Below are 15,964 nucleotides of genomic sequence, written 5' to 3'. Positions count from 1 at the left end.
TAAAATAATTTTTAACTATTCTGGCAATGCTTATATAATTTATATTTTAATTGAAGCTAAGGTCGATGATGAATTTTACTTGTATAATGATTAATATTAGTGATTCTAGAATTTAATAGGGATTGAAGACTTATAGTTGTTGATCCTATTCTGAGATTTGGGTGAAAATCTGCTAACACCAGCTAGACAAGATTTTAGTAGGAGATAATCCGAAACTTCTCAGAGAGTTTAGATTTAGGAGGATTGTTTTATATAAAAAAAATATAATAATTGTTAACTAATATTTACAGATTCCTAGATCCTTCGTTCTATCTGGCATCTACACCAAGAGCGTGAGCAACGATAGGAGAATGTCATATTTATGAGTTAAAGTCATATAGTCGATTAGCTTTTCAACATCTCATTATGATTATTAATTTAATTATTCTCATCACATTCCCACCATTTTTATTTAATCATTATTATTATTACTAGAACTTTATCATTATCATTATTGATTATTATTATTATTATTTTATTATTATTATCATCATTATTATTGTAAACATTGCATTATTAATTTATGTTCTTTGTAACTAATGTTATTTTATTTTAGTATTTATTGTTGGATTGAATAATATTATAAATGTTTGTGCAACATGTTACTTTAATTTTATTGATGTTAAATTGAAACGTAGTATGGGATGAGACAGTAGTAGAACATGTCATCTGATGGGTTGCATCAGGACCGCGTGCGCACCGTTAAAAATCAAAGACATGTAATAAAGAAATATTCATGATGTGCCCTAGTCAAGCACAACTCTCTAGGCTTAAAGGATTTTGATTTGCCGAAAAAAGGTTCCTAGTCGAGCGTTGCTCTCTAGGCGCCGGCTGTATTGGTACTTAAGTGACCAAACTGGATTTAAGGATCCTGGTCGAGCTTTAATCTCTGAGTGTCAGTCTTATTAGAATAAGAGAGCCGAAAGGCTGATAGAATTGGGGTTTAGAGTTCTACTGAGATATCCGTCCCGTATAGATTAAAATTATATTTTGTAAAATTATAATGACATGTATTTATAATACTTCTGAATTAGATTGTACATCTAATTCTTTCTCATCACCAACACTTTCTTTTGCAAATACTTCCTATACAATTGAATCAATCACATCAATATGGCAAAGAGAATGTACATCATTAGGATATTTCATTATATTAAAAATATTAAATTTAACAATCTCTCCATCAAACTCTACGGAGAGAGTACCCTCATCTACATTAATCTTTCTCTTAGCTGTTTTCATGAATGGTCGTCATAACAAAATCGAAGCTGATTTTAATGAGGAATTACCTTCCATTTCCAAAATGTAAAAGTCGACAGGAAATATGAGCTCATTAGCCTGCATCAAAATATCTTCAATAACTTAAAGGGGATGAATAAAAGAACGATCAGCTAATTGAATCACTACACTATTCTTTTGCAAGTCATTTAGTTTCAACTCTTGATAAATAGAAAGTGGCATGACATTAATGAAAGCTCCTAAATCTAACATGGCTCGCTCAATTTTCGTTTTACCAATAACACAAGTTAATGAAAACATACCTGGATCTTTGCATTTTTCTGGCATATTTTTTTGTAAGATAGCCGACTTATTTTTACTTACCACCAATTTCTCCTTTTCCTTCATCCTTCTTTTGTTTGTGTATAATTCCTTCAAGAATTTTGCATATTTAAAAATTTGCTTGATAATATTCAATAATGAGATATTTATTTCCACCTTCCTAAATGTATCCAAGATCTCATTTTCTTACTCATTTTCTTTTGGCTTAGCCAATCTGCTAGGAAAAGGAGTTAATAGAGTGTGAGATGAAAGAGATAGAAGAGGATCGGATTTTACCCCACGTGATGCTTTAAAGGAAGCTTCTTCTTCTTTTTCCTTGCTCGATTCACTTTTCTTGCATGGAATCGACCCTGAAGGAATCTCTTTTCCACTTCTTAGAGAAATTGCACTAACATTCTCCTTTAGATTTATTTCTAGTTATGAAGGTAGTTTTCCAGAATTTTGAGCCTCCAATTTACTAACCGACATAGCCAATTAAGTAATTTGATTGCCTAAATTCTAAATGTTTGACCTTGTTTCCTGTTGAAATTGAAAAGCACTGTTAGCAAGATTTTTAATAATATCTTCTAAAGACATACCTGAATTTGAAGCTTGAGATGGTCTAATAAAATTCTATGAAGGATACTTTTGTTGTCCTCCTTAGTTTCCATAGCTCAAATTCAGGTGACCTCTCCATCTAGGATTATATTGATTGGAAAAAGAGTCATACTTCCTTTGAGGTTGACCAGTAAACCTGCCTAAAGCATTAGCCTCTTGCATCGAGTCTTGTTGCAATGTTGGGCACATATCAGTGGGATGTCCTTAAAATGAGCATATTCCACAAACTTTTACCATTTGTAATTGTCCTACACCCATTTAATGAACCAAAGCAGTTAAATCAGAAATTTAATTTTCAAGATTTTTAGTGCTTACCTCATTAACTCGCCTAGTAGCTCCATCAGCTCTTGTATCAAATTGCTGAAAATTTTCAGTCATGTTTGAAATCAATTGCTTGGCTTCTTCAAGTTTCTTGTCTACTAAAGCTCCTCCACTTGCTGCATCAATCATACTCCTATCTATTGGCAACAATCCTTCATAGAAGTATTGGATTAAAAGTTGCTTAGAAATTTGGTGATAGGGCAACTAGCACACATTTGCTTGAACATCTCTGATGGTTACTATCTATGCAGCTATAGTGTACCTATCGATGCAGTCTAGCACTAAGGACGAGTATCAAGGTCGTATTTCTCGGAAAAGTGAAAGCCTAGAGTTACTCCTTTATTCTCTGTTCTATTAGCCTAAAATGAATGATGAATAATTCTTAAATTAACTAATAGTTACTCTAATTGTTGTCTAACTATGGCTACTAGGGAAGGATTAATTCAAGTTAAGGAATAACCCCTTAGGAATTCTTGTCTTTAGGGAATGGATTAAACCAACACGGCCATGTTCAGCTTCCTTATGTGCAAACTCGACTTGTTTCGGTAACTTTGACGTCCAATTCTGCTCCAATTCTTCCCTTTATCACTCTTTGGCTTCTTTTGGACCTAATGCATACAAAATACGCATAGGGTGAGTGTTGGGACCAATTCACATCCAAATGTACATAAAATTAGCTTTAAAAACCCCATTTAGATGTGTGTATTTTACGCACATCAAATCACCCCACACTTAGCTCATTGCTTGTCCTCAAGCAATTAACAACTCTCCTCATAAAACTGCAGTTAGCAATTCCTTACAGTTTATGCCCCCCAGTCCACAACAGATAGTATTCAACACATCTCAAAGGATACTCAATCATAAATCAAATTGCAAATCATTAACAGAGAATGAAAATAATATTAATGCATGAATAACTTAAATGACAACTCAACATAAACATCACGAATCAATGCCTCACAGGGATCACTCAAATCGCTCAAAGTGTATATTAGGTGAATAACAAATCCCTCAAAGTAAATGCGCAAGACCTACTCACCATAAGCTTGCTCATAAATCATATCTTCGCTATTGTAAATAAGTAAATACCAAAATCAAAGGGTCTTTACCAAGGTTGTAATGGGGCTAAGGTAAAGATACGGAAATTTGGGAAAGAAGTGTGAAAATGCTGGAATTCAAGCGATAGACAACAATATATACTCAAAGGATTAAATGCCTAATATATGAAAAGAATTTTTTCACTAAAATCCCTACTTCGTACAGTAATGCTCGCAAATGCTCTAAATCCGATAAAGAGATAAATAATTAAAGAATTTTGTTTCTTTTCTTCTTCTCTTTCTTTTTTTAATCATTTTTTTTAATAATAAACTAGCAGCTTATAAGAACTGATGCATACGTACATAATAAAAATATAGTTTGGATCGGAGGAAGCATCTAAAATATCAAAAAGACTTAGTGAATTTATCAACATAGCAACTGGCGTTTTAATCCCACATAAGGATGAGCGAATCACAAAAAGAAATTTCGGCATAAGGGTAAAGGAAAGATAAATATAAAGAATAGTGTAATTGAAGTGTATAGGTGTAGATTATGGAGAAAAGGTTGAGGCTCAAAACTGGCTAACTAATGGAAACATAAAAGGGTAGACTTTTGGCTAAATGTGGTGAGTCCTAAATCGCCCAAATCATCTCATGGTATTCACAATATTCATGTAACTTCAACAAGCATTACAAAGCAAGTTCTAGAAGCAAAGTCAAGTACAATGCACACTCAAACAAGAAATATAAAGAGTATAAGTATAATAAATACTCAACTGGCTCAAACTCTCACTTTGAGGTGTGGTGTTAGGTGCAATTGGTTCGCAACATCATTAATTGAATCATTACTTAAGAAACACATGCATATGACATTATCAACATTCTAAGTTAAAATTTGACAATTCAAAAAATAATTAAATAACACCGGTTTAACCCGGCAGGGTTGATGTGTAAAACACCATCAATTGTTTTCCAAGGACAATGAACAAAATCGAAAAGTAACTACAATTCTATAAATCAAGTCATCAATCAGCTCAAAAATAGCATACTCAAGTGCATAAAGACACAGTGTCCTAACATCCTAACAATAGACAACATCTAGTGATAGCAATTTCAGATATATAAAAAAAAAACATATGAGAGAGTAGGATTATAAGGTTTACCCACAACCACCCCACACTTGAAGAACACACTGTCCTCAGTGTAAAATGTTATGGATACCCCGCATGGAATGCTCAACTAAGAGAACAAAGGTAATACAATCCAAGTGCATGACATGTATGAAAAATAAAGTAAATAAATGCAGAAAAATAAAAAGATCTAGGGGACTGCCCTGATCATCCATCGAGGCTGATGTTGTGGAAATTCAATGCCTCCTCGGTAGAATCTGAAAATAATAAAATAGAGAAATAATCGAACTGAAAATAATAATAATTAAATAAAATATGAAAACTTAAAACCAATAAAATATTTCAAAATGAAAGGGTAGAATATTAAAAATGAAAAATAGAATTTGGGATGCCTCCCAAAAGCGCTTCTTTTTTATGTGATGAGTCTTCTTAGCTGGACTCATGGTGAAAAGCAAACGGTGGGGGTTGATGACCATCCATCCTTCTTCTAAACAAATGGCTTTAAGTATCTGCTTAGAGGACTAATCGTCCAATTCCTCTTTCCGACGGTCAAGCAAGCTGCCAGTATGATGGGCAAAACTCGCTCCTCATATATTTGCACGTAGTCATGATGCTCTAGGGGCTCTTCCAATTTGAAAGCTGGAGTTTCACCAATTGGAAGGATCGACGGTTGGGCAATTTCTTCAGGAATGTCAATGGTTTTCTCCAGTTCTTGGCTTGGTTCACTTGCTAGAAGAAATTCGAGCTCCTCCAAGACTTCTTCATTGGATAACTTGTGCTCATCTTCCATCATCAAAGGGACTTGTGGAAAATCCACTAAAAATTCCTCTTACTGCAACTCAGCATCATCAACTGTACGTTCTTGTTGGTAGTCTTTCGAAGGAATCATGTTTGCCTCTTCCTTTTGTGGTTCTATCTCCATGTTCAATGAGTGGTCCTTCACATAAGCATTATCGTCAAACATAATAGATAAACCAGAAAAATTCTCACCTGAACACAAAGTGACGACGCTCAAATGTTCCTCGGATTCAGTAGCGTTTGATGGAGTTCCCAATTGCTCTTTAGCTAGTAACTTGAAGATCAAGCCTACTTGATGCTCTATGTTCTCAATCGAGGCTTGTTGACCTTCACCCTCTCTGTTTGTTGGAATCTATCCTCAAGACTTGTAAAGAACCTCATCATCAGCTCCTCTAATACTAACTCTTCATCTTGAGTTGAAGGTGTAAGATTAGGCTGCTGATATGGTTGCTGAGATCTTGGTGGTTCTTGGCCATCTAAGCTCCATCCAAAGGGTGAATGAGTGCTCCACTCTTGATTGTAGGTGCTTCCATACGAGTCATTTGGCCAAATAAGAACAATGAATAAAATCACTGCACAATGGATAATCATTACTCAAATGTAAACCACAACAAAATTCACAAAAAATTTGAGATGAAAGGATAGGAGTGAAGAGTTGATCGATAGCCCTGCAAAACAATTCCACTCGAGCTTCTAAAGATGCACGGGTATCCCAATTTGTAACACTCTCTTGGTTCCTGATCCCATTTTCTGACATGTCATACAAAGAGTTTAGCATTGAACCCCCTTATCATCCACTACATGAATCATAACCTCAACTAAATAAATATGTACAAACAAAATAGATATAAATAAAAAAATGGCTAAATTAACAAATAGAAAATTTCACTCTAGTTTTCAAACATTCCCCGGCAATGACGCCAAAAACTTGATGGTTGCTATCTATGCAGCTACAATCTAAGGCAGTGTACCTATCCATGCAGTCTAGCACTAATGGCGAGTATCAAGATCGTATTCCTCGGGAAAGTGAAAGCCCAGAGTTACTCCTTTATTCTTTATTATATTAGCCTAAAATGAATGATGAATAATTCATAAATTAACTAATAGCTACTCTAATTGTTGTCTAACTATGGCTACTAGGGAAGGATTAATTCAAGTTAGGGAATAACCCCTTAGGAATTCTTGTCTCTAGGGAATGGAAACTAAAGATGGAATTGATTGCTTGAATTCAATTTCCATGGGAAAATCTCTACGCAATTAACGCCTTTCTCAAGGACACTAACATCTTAACTTAGATTAATTAGGTTGGAATCTCTTCCTAACCCTAATTATCCAAATTAGCATTATGTACCATTTAACACTATTGAGAGTTGTTAATTCTCAATCCGGTAGAATGAACACCCTATCTCTAGGCGAATTCAATTCTAGATTGCAAAGGACAATCCAAACCTAAACGTCTTTCTCAAGAACATTCAAATTCCAATAATCATTCAACAAGATATGAAGAACAAATCAATAAGCACTTCCATTACAAATCAATATTGAAAATCAATACATATAATTCAAAAGTTAAGTATAAAAATCTGTAGATAAAGAATCCCAATGGGTTAACAAGTTTAGCTAATAATGTTCATTATCAAAACCCACAAGAGTTCAATTATAAAAAATGAGTAAAGGTAGAGAAGCCCGAATACACCATTGGATGAGAGTAAACAACTTCAATTCCTCTTGCCCAATCTTGAATCGATTCTTGTTCCTCTTGCTCGAATTGACACCAATCAATAAACCTCGCCCAATCTTCAATCTTTGGAGGGAATCCAATTGAAACCTTGGTCCAAGTCTCCTTTCTCCTTGGTTCCAGCTCAGAAAACCCTTAGAGAGAGAGATAAATGAGTTTGGGACATCCTAACCCTAGTTTTTTCGTTTCCCTCTTTTGTTTCTTTTAATTAATTCGTCCAACTACCGCGAACATGGCCATGTTGATGCCTGTGTTGGGAACACGGCCAGGTGTTGATGCCCGTGTTGGGAACACGGCCTAGTGTTGATGCCCGTGTTGCTCTCTGTGGTCATGCTCCTTAATGCATGTTTTTTTCTGTTGTCAAATGCACCTAACACGGCCATTTTGGTTCCCGTGTTGAGAACACGGTTAGTATTAAAACCAACACGGCCGTGTTCAGCTTCCTTATGCACAAACTTGACTTATTTCGGCAACTTTGACGTTCAATTCTGCTCCAATTCTTTCCTTTATCACTCTTTGGCTTCTTTTGGACCTAATGCATACAAACAGATGCATAGGGTGAGTGTTGGGACCAATTGATATCCAAATGTACATAAAATCAGCCTTAAAAACCCCATTTAGATGTGTGTATTTTACGCACATCAAATCCTAATACTCATACAATGTTTCTCTAGTGCACTGTGTTATGTCACAAATTTCTTTTCTGACGTTGGCAACTCTTGTTGCAGGGAAACACTTACCTAAGAACAATCTTTTCATCTCATTCCATGTTGTTATTGAATCAAAGGGTAGAAAATAGAGCCAATCTTTTGCTTTATCCTTCAAAGAAAAGGGAAAAGCTCTAAGATTTATTTGCTCTTCGGTCGCACCATGTGGCTTCATTTCGGAGCGTACAATATGGAATTCTTTCAAGTGTTTATGAGGATCTTCACCTGCACATCCATGAAAAGAAGGGAGTAAGTGAATTAAGCCAGATTTTAGTTCAAAATCAACTATAATATTAGAAAATGTAATGCATAAAGGTTGTTGGTTCAAATCCCGCACGGCTAGCTCTTTGAGAGTTATGTTCGCCATATTTTCTGCAACTTCTTGAAAAATAGATGTGTCACCAATAGCCAAATCTATCTCTAATTCCTTTATGAGACAAATTTTTCTTTACCTACTCTCCTTTCTTAATCGACTCGTTGTCTTCTCAATTTCAGGGTTATACTGCAAATCAATAGCCTGAGTAGAACGAGTCATAAATAAATAAATTAAACAATGAGAAACTAAAATAAGCTCCCCGACAACGGCGCCAAATTTTGTACGGGTTGTCGAAGCCCTTCAAAGTAACTTACTAATTTTTCTAAACTAACTTGTAGAAATAGTGAAACCAGGTCGAATTCCAAGGGAACCAATGCGAATAGCTTCTTAAAGTTAAATAATAAAAATAGGGGAGTTTTGAATGTTTGAACCAAAATTATAAATAAACAGAAAATAATGAAGGCTGAATATTAAAGTAAATAAAAATCAATTTTACCAAACTTCCAATTCAATAGTGTAAATTCTATCCAATTGTAATTCTGATCGTAGGCTTAAATATCAATTTTTCTATTCAAGTGCTTAGCCTACTTGGATCAAGTTCTTTAATTAGGCGAAGGGGTGCTCAAGGTTTGATTCATAGGTATCGTGCTAGTCGTGGTGGACCTTCTATTACTTATCTTTATTTCGGCTAAATTTGCACGAATGTCAAGTTAGTCCAAGACATTCTTCATCTATACGAATCGGCATCAGGTTAGTGTATTAATTTCCAAAAGTCTAATATGTTTTTTAGTGCTAATGTGGATGATCAGTTGAGCAACGGTATTTGCAATTGGTGAGGGTTAACCAAACACTTCACTAGGGGAAATATCTTGGTTTGTTGAGCCTTATTGGTCAAGATAAAAGAGAGTTCTTAGTATTTATAAAGGAGAAAGTCTGGCACCATTTTCAGAGTTGCATAGCAAAATTCTGAGTAGGGCGAGAAAGAAATTATGTTACAAACTGTTTTTCAAGCAATGCCTAATCTTACTAAGAATATTTTTCTCTTTCCTAAATCTCTTTATGTAGATCTTGAGCAAACGAAGAATGACTTTTGGTGGAAGGGGAATGGCGCTGGTGGTAAGGGTATTAGGTGGACAAGCTAGGACAACCTCAATGTTTTAAAGAAGAATGGTAGGCTGGGTTTTTAAAAAAATAGGGACTTTAATCTTGCCATGTTAAGTAAGAAAGCTTAGTGTTTCATTCGGTTTCCAAACTTGTTGGTCTCTTGCTTTTTCAAAGAAAAAAACCTTTCTCACGTTAATTTCTTCTATTCTAATCTTGGCAGTAACCTAAGCTTCGTATGGCAAAGTATTTGGTCTACAAAGGATTTCATGGCTGATGGTTGTAGGTATTGGGTTTCTGATGGTGTGAATATTTCAGTATGAAATGATGCGTGGTTGCCATGATTCAAATCCTAGAGTTACTATGGCTGTTCCAAAAGGTTTGGAGGGTATTATAGTCTATGCTCTCATAAAAAAACAGTAGATAATGGGATGAGGATATCTTCTCTAACATTTTTAATGAAAGGGACAGTGATATCATACTATAGCTCCTTCTTAGTAGTAGGCCAGTTCAAGATCAAGTGATTTGGGCTAAGGATCGTAAAGGGTTTTATTTATGAAGAATAGTTAATGGCAAGTACCAGCAGCCCTCTATGTTTAATTGGGACAAAGTTTGGAGCCTAAAGGTACATAGCAAGGTCAATAATTTTTTGTACCAATTTATTATTACAGCATAGAAGAATTCCAATAAGTCGGGAGTGTCCTATTTGTTTCACTGCTAAAGAAACTAATGTCCATTGTCTGACAGAATGTATTGTTGCCCAGCGTTGTTGAAAAAAGCTGCTTTAATTCCTCTATTGGGAGGTATGAGTTGTTTTCTAGATTGATTCTCATGTTTCTATTTCTATGTCGTTTGAAAATTGTGTCATTGTTACAATGATTGCTTGGCAGTTATGGCGGAATAGGAACAATATTGTTTGGAGCCAAAAAGCAAAGTCAGTTGGAGCTATCTTGACGGTGGTTTACTAGTGCAGCGGCAGCGAACTCAACTAAACAATAATAGTCTTAATGTTGTTACCTCTCCTATTATAGATGGAGATTTCAAATGGTCAAAGCTTTGGAGTGGTTGGTTAAACGCAAACATAGATGCAACTACATTCTCTATTGCAGGCAAGTTTAGCATTGATTTTTTTTAGAGATCATGAAGGCTCTTTTATTGCATCATTCCAACAACTTTTCTTGAGTTCTTTGTCTCCCCGAGAAGCTGAGGCCATTGGGGTTAAGGAAGCACTGAGTTGGCTGAAAAACAAGGGTGTGGACCGTGTCATTATGGAATCAGATGCTAAGTAAGTTGTTGACAACATTCGAAATTCTGCTGGTTCATCGGCTTTTCATGTGGTTATTGATGATTGTAAGCTTTTAGTTACTCAATTTAATAATATTAAGCTTTGTTTTGTCTATAGATCTACAAACTCTATTGCCTACAAGTTAGCTAAAGGCTCAAATTCTTTGTCTGGCCTGGTGGAGTGGCTTTAACTAGTCGCCTCCTGTGATTAGTGATGCTTTGTGTTATGATATTTCTTAATCAACTTCTTTCCTTTTCTAGAAAAAAGTGATAAAATGGAAATTTAAAGATGACTAAGTTGCCAATGTATTTGTATTACTCTATTAGAAAAGTAGAGAATAGTTTTATTCTTATAATAAATTAGTGGTTTACCGGCGTTGCACGACCATTTTAATGAATTGATTATAAATAATAATGTAAATTGATTTTGTAGAAAAAATTTAGTAGAATTTTTAATATTTAATAATTATTTATAATGTCTTTAAAAATAAAATTAATTTAAATATTTTTAATTGTCTTTTTAAAATTTTCTTTTAATATTTTAAGATTTTATTGATTTCGGAAAAAATTAGTTAGTTTAATAATATAAAAATTATTTAAAAATATTTATTAATATTACTATTTTAGGATTAAAAATTATTGTATAGTTAAAAAATTAAATTATTAGATAATAAAAATATTTTACATGTTACTTTTTAGAATTAGAATTGTTGTCTAACTATAAAACTAATTTGTTAGCTAATATAGTATTAAAATATAATTAAAAAGCTAGTTTTAGGATTAGATTTATTATATAATTAAGAATATAACATATTAATTAATAAATTAATTAGAAAATAATAAAATTACATATAAATTTGAATTATGTGTGTTCAAAAATCTTACATATCAAAATATAATAATACATATTAAAAAATTTATGATTTAGAATTATATATATGGATCCTCATACGAGGCAAGCACAGAGCATACACTTGTTAAAGACTATAAATAACAATGTAGAATGAAAATAATAAATTCTTATTGATAAACAAATTTACAAACTCTGAAATGAAAGCTTTAAACAAAAAAATATAACTTACAAGAGTAATATAATATAAGAAGAAGGTGGTTTCTCTCTCTTTTTCTCACTATCACTCTCTTCTCACTACTTATGGTAGGACTTGAAGAATACAAGAGTTTCTTATGATTTTTCAGTCTGCCTTCTTCTTTGGTAGCTCCTCTATTTATAGAGGTCTTCAGCCTTGAGCTTCAATAATTCTTGCTTTGGATGCTTTTGATAATGGAGTTAGGGGCTCCACGTCTTTACTGAAAAGAAGCAGGAATTGTCTGCCATGCTTCATTATTGAGGAATCTTCATCATTTTCTTTAAAAAAGTAACGGTGCAGAGTCTTTTGTCTTTTTTTTCTTTTTGAAAAGACTTTTTTTTATATTATTATTATTATTGGGTATTTGGCCCATTGCAGAATTATCCTGAGCTGCTATTTCTAGTTTTCAACCCAAGGGCTTTACAAGGATATCATTTGATGGGCTTAAATATCCCAAAACAGTCATCTTCATTCGAGTCACCATCTAAATCAATTGCTGCTGAGCTGGTGTTGGAAGAGGAAGATGAAACTTTAGATTTTCTTTTTGAAGAGGCGGTCTCTGACAATTGTTTGATCAATTGTAAGAAATCTTCTTTTGTTTGAGTCGCTGCTAACTTTGGAATAATGAAAGACTTATGTGCCAGGAAGGCAGTTTGTTCTTTGGGAGCTGGCAATAAGCTATTTTTTGTAAGAAAACTTTGTACCATCTTTGGAGATAGTTTTCTTGGTGGTTGAATTTATCCCACCATTTAACTTTGAACCTTCGGGCAAGGATGATTTCTCCATCTGCTGCTTGGTTGAAATGGAAATACCACACACATACCCATGGGAGGAAGAAGTTTGAACAAAATAAAAGTAAGGGAGGAAAACGTCTTTCTATTTTGTTGGGTTTGTAGTGAGCTTTGAATAGATTAAACAAAGGGAGAACTTCTAGTATTATGGTTTCTGGAATGTTGCCATAATAATTCCACCATTGTTTAAACCAATATGGGATTTTGGAAGTTGGATTGTGCTTGTGTCGAAGTAAAAAAGCCAAGAATGGCTCTGTCCTTCATTTTGTAAAAGAAAAGTATTAAACCAAGCTTGTTGGTAATCCCAATAATTAAAAAGTTATATTTAGGCTTTAAGGGTAGGTGTTTTGGAGGGAGGTTGGAAAAAATTTTGACGAGTATAAATCCATTCCCCAATCAGAAAGGTGAAGGATTCTTTGGATGGTGCATGTGGAATATGCTGGGTCTTTATGGTCTTTATGGTTTTTGAAGTGTTTAAATTTTGCAGAACCAGTTACCTCTAGGATAGACTGGTAATAAGAATGGGGTTTTGTTTTATTATAGTGTTTAAAGTACCATCCTGGTGGAAAAAATTTTGAAACTAATTTTGAGGGGCTTTCTGTATAGAATCCTTCATCAATAGTTAAAATGCCTTGAAAGTTTTGCTTTTCTATGTATTCATTGGTTTTGAAAAGTTTTGTTTGAGACAAAATTATTTCTTGTGAGTTAGGCTTTGAAATACTATGAGAGTTTTGAGATAGGTTTTGAGGAAAAATTACTATCTCAGGTTTTGAAACAGGGATAGAGAGTATACCTTTACCTTTGTTTGAAGAGGAGAATGACTTTAGAGAAATTTATGGCTGGACTTCAGCCACAGGTACTTTCTTTGAATATTCTTCGATTATCTTTAAAAACTCGGGAGTTTGCTGTGCAAGCCGCTCCTGAATTTGGAATTGCTTTTGGGCCGGGTCTTCTTTGCTTTTGTCTATTTCTTCTTGGATGATCTCAGTCCAGGTTTTGATAGGCTTTGAAGAGGAGGATAAAATCTCCTTTTTTGGGCTTTGAAGAGCTTTTGTATTTGCTGTTGGCTTTTCTTCTTTATCTTTTGCTCTCATTTTTTCGGCATTGTCACTCCTGTTTTTAAAGGAAGTCTCTAGTTAGAAAGTCTGGTATTGAATTCGAATCTCCTCTTATGCATTCGATTTCAAAATCAAAAATGGAAAAAATAGCTTGCCATCTGGCAAAAATCTGTTTTGAAGCTATATTTTGAACATCTTTTTGCAATACTTCTTTTGTGGATTTACAATCAATCCTTAAAAGAAATTTTTGATTTAAAAGGTCACTTTGAAGTTTTGAAATGCATAATACTATTGAAAGAATTTCTTTTTTGATAGTTGAATAATTCTTTTGAGTATCATTCCAGTGTGCAGAAGTAAACTGGACAATGCATTCTTTTTTATTGTGAATTTATTTGAGAATTGCACCATAACCTAAATTTGATGCATCAGTTTCAACAATTTTGAATGCAGATGGATCAGCCAGATGTAAACATGAAATCTCAGAAACTTGTTTTTTAATGCTTTGGACAATATTTGTATGCTCATCAGTTCATGCAGGGGGATTTTTCTTTAATCTATCATGAAAGGGTTTAGCTAAACAGTTTAAATTTGGATAAAAATCCATGACATAATTTAAACTGCCAAAGAACCTTTGCAATTGAGTTTTTTCCAAAATTTTATATGGAAATTTTAAAGTAAAAGCTAGAGATCTTTCAATTGGGATGATAGTTCCCCGGGAGATGTAGTGTCCAAGAAATCTAATTTTCATTTGGAATAAAGATACCTTGGACTTTGAAACAACTAAACTATTTTTCTTAACAACATAGAAAAATGTCTCTAAATGTTTGAAATGTTACTCTAGAGAATTTGAAAAGATTAATACATCATCGATGTATACAATACAAAACTTTGAATAAGGATTAAAAATGTCATTCATAATTTTTTGGAATTCAGAAGGAGCATTTTTTAATCCAAAAGGCATCACATTCCATTCGTACTGGCCAAATGGAATTGTAAATGCAGTTTTGTACCGATCTTTAGAATGAATCTGGATTTGCCAAAATCCTGATTTCATATCAAACTTTGAAAAAATAAAAGCAGAATAAAGCTTTTGAAGAAGATATTTTTTGTTTGGAATAGGGTATCTAATCCACTTTAGAGCTTTATTCAAAGGTTTGTAGTTAATTACCAATCTAGGTGTTCCCCTTTCTATTTCATTATTTTTGTTGACATAGAAGGCTGCACATAACCAGGGGGATCTGAATTTGGTAATTAAACCCTTTTGTTCTAAATCTTTTATTTCTATTCTACAATGTCTTTCAAGAGTTTCATTCATTTGGATAGGCCTAGCTTTGATAGGAATTTATTTTTCACTAAAATGTTTTTCATATGGTAAATCCACCATATATATATATACATACATATATATACATATGTATATACATACATATATATATACATACATACATATATATGTATGTATGTATATGTAATAACTAATAAATTAATGTAAATATATTTGATGTGCATCGTTTTATACATGTTTATATGCCCAATTACTTCCATTTTTGTGCGTAGTTATCTTGTTTTATGCCAGAATCACCTGTGTTTTGGTTCTTTTATATTTCAGGTGATTATCGATGGACATTATCAATAGTCGAGGGAAATACGTGCAAAAACGGACCAAAATCCATTAAAATTGAGCAAGGGCTACCATTTCAAAGTTGAGCACGGCTTGGACTCTGGCCGTGCTTAACCATCAATATTTGACCCTCAAAAGTGCCATTTTGGCATAGTTTCCGAGGCCACCATGGCCTCCATTACGGCCCGTGGTGGCTCAGCACCGGCGAAGGCACGACCAAGAAGAAGCCCTAATTTGCAGGATTCGGAGGTCCAGTATGGCTTGGACTCTGCCCATGCTGATCAGCATGGGCTTGATCACGGCCGTGTTGAGACATTTATATAGACACATACATGCACGAGCCATCCTTTTCCAGACTTAAATATTCGACTTTAGGAGACTATTTCGCCTATTGAAGGAAGGATTATAATGGTTTAAACATCACATTGAAGATCAAGAGTGGATTTGGAGGCATTCAAGAGGAAATTTAGGATTCATCATTCAAATTTGGGAATTTAGGGCTTTTCATTCGACTTGAAGAAGAAGGGTGTACATGCTTTCAAATTGCTTTTCTATATTTGTTCCTTACTTTGTGTTGCTTATTAGCATGAGTAGCTAGAATTGTTGAACCCATTGGGGTTCCTATGTTGTTGGATTGCTTTTAATGTTTATGAGACTTAGATTATCAATGCTTGTTTCTTCTTTCTTTCATTATTAATGAGAAATCCATTATTCATGAGACGTTGTGAGTTGTGGTGTTTAGATTACTTTATGTAATGGAGAAGTTCGTTTAGCAATT

General features: G+C 33.9%; 1 pseudogene; it reads left to right on the top strand.

Moving 5' to 3' along the window:
- The window catches only part of LOC125369812, a 125,806-nt pseudogene that overhangs the window by 62,215 nt on the left and 47,627 nt on the right, over nucleotides 1-15,964 (top strand).

This window comes from Ricinus communis, chromosome 1 (genome assembly GCF_019578655.1).
Source record: "Ricinus communis isolate WT05 ecotype wild-type chromosome 1, ASM1957865v1, whole genome shotgun sequence".
In the NCBI taxonomy this organism is placed as follows: Eukaryota; Viridiplantae; Streptophyta; class Magnoliopsida; order Malpighiales; family Euphorbiaceae; genus Ricinus; species Ricinus communis.
Note: the sequence above shows the minus strand (reverse complement) of the source record. Positions and strands in the feature narration are given on the sequence as shown.